General features: G+C 48.8%; 1 pseudogene; it reads right to left on the bottom strand.

Annotated features, from left to right (window-relative positions):
• Positions 1 to 149: 149 nt before the first annotated feature.
• On the bottom strand, positions 150 to 3,813 carry LOC129679114 (40S ribosomal protein S2-like; annotated as a pseudogene).
• Positions 3,814 to 4,481: the final 668 nt, after the last annotated feature.

Genomic DNA, 4,481 nt, shown 5'->3' on the forward strand with positions numbered 1-4,481 from the left:
TCTTCTTCTTCTTCTTCTTCTTCTTCTTCTTCTTCTTCTTCTTCTTCCTCCTCCTCCTCCTCCTCCTCCTCCTCCTCCTCCTCCTCCTCTTCTTCTTCTTTAAACATATTCAATTCACTTTATTTTTCTTGTATTAAAAAAACCCTTACATCGTAGCCACAGCTGGAGCCTGGGTCCTCGGAACAGAGACTCTGGTGTGGGTTTTCACAAGATGATCAGTCAATTCCTGATGAGTAGACTTGGTGAAAAACAGTCTCTTTCCAGAGGTCGGGGGTTAGGTAGCTGTAGTCCTTGGAGATGGCATCAAAGGTGCCTTGGCAAAGTTGCCCAGGGTGGCAGTGCAGCCCCTGGCTGATGTGTTCAGTAGCTTCTTGGGCACAGACGATGCCAGTACCTCTGGGAGGGGAGATGAGACACACCAAAACGGAGCCACAGCGGCCTGTCACCTTGCACGGAACAGTGTGAGGCATCCCAGTCTTGTTCCCCCAGCAGCCTCTCCAATGGAAAGCCTGGTCAAGATAATGGTCCCTAGGATGGCAGTGGTTGCCTCTTTGGAGCACTTAACACCAAGACCAATGTGACCATTGTAGTCCCCAGTAGGGACGAAAGCCTTCTGTCACAGTCAGGCCTTCAAGTCCAGGGTCAGAGGTGGCCTAGCATCTTCGTTTGGTTAAGCACGGAGGTGAGGCACTTCTGTCTGAGCATGCTTGGAACTGGACCAGTATCAGGGGTGATAGTGATGGCAGTTGTTAGCATCCAGAAGATGGATCCAGAGCTAAATTGCTTGTCACAGTATTTGCTCAGTATGAAGTCAGCTTTAATCAGCCCTCTTCCACCGGCTTCCAAAGAGGGAGGCTGGCAGCTTTTCATTTCAGGGTAGCAACCTACCTAGGAGGTCTGAAGAATGACTCTGACAGCATTCCAAGAGAATCCTTCCCTGCTGCTCTGGGCCTGTGCACAGGTATAATGTGCATGTATGTGGGGGGTCAGGGGGAGGAAGGCAAGACACACTGGGCCTTTATGTTTAATGTGTGGGTGGGGAGGACCAACCGTGAGGTATGTGTCAGTCACATTTCCCATCTTTCTGACGGGCCGTAACTTTTAGTATGCCTAGAGATCATTTGCTTCAGTCCCATGGAGACTCATTCAGCTTGTGGCATTACTGTAGCACCTCTGTCCACATCTGTAGCATCTGCTCGCTCTCTAGTTCCAAATGATGCAGGCTTCTTTCCCCCCCCACCTCAGTGCACCTTACCACACCAACAGTAGGATACCCATCAAGTGAAGAGTTAAACGAATGTATGTGACAGCGACAGCCTCTCCCCTCCCATACTGGGTTTTCAAAGTGTATGCTGAGCCATCTTGGGAATGTTTAAGTGTGTTGCTGTTCACCACTGCCGCCTCCTTTATTTTCCCCACTCATGGAGCTGCTTCATCTGTGTTGTGCTCGCCATGTCCTCATGGCACAAATTGCGGTTGCTAAGTCCGATTTTGGCCTTGCTCTTCTCCTGATCATGTCCTCTGCCTCGAATCTCCCCTGACGTCTCCCCTCCTCTCTTTCGAACCCTCCACGGTAACCACACCCAAAGTCAGCTCGCCAAGCCTGCTCCCCGTATGGGTGGTTTTCACTCGCCCCCTTCCCATTCTTCACCCACATGGCGCAGCTCAGCTCAACGTCTTGTCACAGTGATCACTTCAGAGAGGGCTGTATGATCCAGGCCGGAGGACAAGAGCTCCTTGGGGATACTTGTTGTCACGAGTCCCTTTTCTACAAGGGCCGCTACGCTGGTGGAACATAATTGGTACCTGCTAAGGGCCATCTCTACCACTAATTGCCGACAAGCTGCCTGAAAAGAAAACCAATGGACAGAATAGCAGGAGTTCAATTCGGAGAGAGAAGAGGCTCAACGTTAATACCCAGGTCCCTCGAGGCACTCACAGGCATTTTTTTAACCTTTGCCAAGTACTTCTAGAATGTGACCCAACACATTTGATCTTACCCTTAGCTTAACTTGAGTGGGTCTCCGTCTCAAGTTGATCCCATGCATATGCTAAGCTTTTTTTACTCTACCTCGGGCTTTCTCATCTCCTTAGCTGTTCACATAAACTCGGGAAGAAAGCCGAGGAGGAGCTGCCCTCCCTCTTCCTCAGCTGAGGGAACAAGCTGAGGGAAGTTTTTGATGACTTGCTCCTGTCACTGCTGAGACTTGCACCTCAGACTCCTGACTGCAGAGTGAGAGTCACTGTTTGTTTCCGTGCTGTGTTGTCTCCCATGGGTAGAAACAGGGCTGTAATGTAAACTCACACTGCCTTCTCCCGTGGAGCCTCCTCTGCTCTAACTCCTACGGATCCACTGTGGTAGAAGCTTTGTCTTTGTCTCAGGATCTCTCTCCAAATATCTGCCTTTCGCTTTACATCATCTGGATTCTGTTTTAGTAGTCTGTACCAACCACCCCACATTTTATTTATGTATTTTATTGCTGTAGATGACTTGAAATGGACAGACCCTTCTGTGAGAATGTCATTTTTGCCTCCAGGTGGTAATAGCTTTGGCCTTGCTGCCCATTTGACTTGAGTTCTTCAGCTCTGCTATTTCCCAGCAATCTGAGATCTCTGAACATTTTAAGCCCTTGAATCCTCCCACCCATCCCATACTCTTGCCCTATCTTCCTGATTGTCCGTTTAGCACCCTGCCCTGTATCAGGGAGAGCAGCAGCAGAGATGTAAACACATGCCAATGGCCTTGCTGTCTGTTTTCCATCTGAGCCCTTTCAGCTGTGCAGGCCTCCACATGGTTCCCACCACAGCCTGATGTTCTTCCCCTTGGCCTTTGCCAGTCTGTTCAAAATCTTGATTTTTCTGTGCCTTTAATGTCTGAGTTCAGTTTCCCTTCATGAAACTTAGGTGGTAAACGCTTTCAACTGTCTATTCACCCTCCACTGTTTCCTTTCTAATAATACCCTAAGTTTTTTTAAGGATCCCTTTCCTGAGGAAGTGTCCATGGTCCCAGAGCAGCTTAGCCCAATGGTTGAAGTTAGGGGTGGTCATGTAACTTGTTTTAGCCAGTTTTGAAGAGAAATAACATGCTACCGGCAGGCAGGAGACTTTAAAAGCCAATGCCTGATTTACCTTCCTCCCCGCTGTGGTAATTGCTAAACTCTATGCCCAGAGGAAGCCTCCATCCTCCTCTGTCCCAGGGTGGCTATAATGGTTGAGATCCCCCTGTCAGCCTACCCTGCCACTTTTTGAGAAAAAGAAGTATGTTTCTGCCGGGTTTAAGCCACTGGGACTTGGAGGTTGAATTACTGTTGCATAAGAAGGCTGATCTAACAGATAGAGCAATCTTTTTGACAGGGCTGGGGTCAGGAACCTAGCAGGAGTGAGCAGTCCCCAGCGCTCAGTGGCAGTGGCCAGTGAGTTAAGAAAAATGCTTATGGGTCAGTTGCTACACTAAGATGATAAGGAAAGATTCCTGGGGCTTCCAGGAAGGAAGTCTTTGCGCTTTTATAGGCTCATGGGCACTAAGTCTCAAAGCCAGGACAAATGGCTAACTGAGGTGTGCGTTAATATATCAAATCATGCGCCGCCCTCCAGATTATCCCAGCATTCCTCAGTTCCTACCTGTTATGGGGTCCTTCTGGCTGGCATAGACTGCCCCTACCCTAAACATCTTCAGCCCAGGCGCTGGACTGCCCTTTCCCCTGCCGCCCTTCCCTAAATAATCAAGCCATTCCAGTTACCCGAACCTTTCGGCCTACCCTTTACCCTCTTGACCCGTCTCTTGGGCCCCTCTTGGTCGATGGCTGCATGCATAGCTGGCGCAGGGCCATGTTCCCTCTGGACTCTCCCAGATGTCTCTGCCTCTGCTTGTGCTCTCCCTCTCGTCTACGCCAAACCTGCTCCTCCAACATACCCAGGAGCAGTCATGTCCTTCCTTGTTCCTTTCTTTTTATTTTTGTTCTATCAGGAAAGACGAATTGTCCATTCCTCTGGGTCACCTCGGTACCAGCCTGGGGGTGAAGCCAACACACAGGAGCACAGGGTGAAAAGAGCGATGGAAGCAGAAGCCCCGACTGACTTTTGTGCCGTCACCACCCTACCCTGGACTTTTTTCGGCTAGGAAAGCCGATTAATCCCCTTTATTGTTTAAGCCACCTGGGTTGGGTCTACTGTAAACTCCAAAAATGTTGAAGTAGGTTATTTCCCCTCTGTTATTTCTACTTCTCACTGGTCCATACAGCCTCAGAGAAGCAATAAGTAACAATAGCATCCATTTACACAGACCCACTGCCAGTATACTAAGCGATTTCCAGAAAGAAAACAAATACGTTCCATACCAGGGTAGCAAATATATGTGTGAGCTCCTTGAGAGAATCTTTTCTTACGTATATTTGTTTCCCTGGCAAATCATACATAAGCAGGTACTGGGCAAATATTGGACTAACTGAACAAACATAAGTTGAAATTTACCTTTCAATATT

This window comes from Psammomys obesus, unplaced genomic scaffold, assembly GCF_907164565.1.
Source record: "Psammomys obesus unplaced genomic scaffold, mPsaObe1.curated_primary_1811, whole genome shotgun sequence".
Lineage (NCBI taxonomy): Eukaryota > Metazoa > Chordata > Mammalia > Rodentia > Muridae > Psammomys > Psammomys obesus.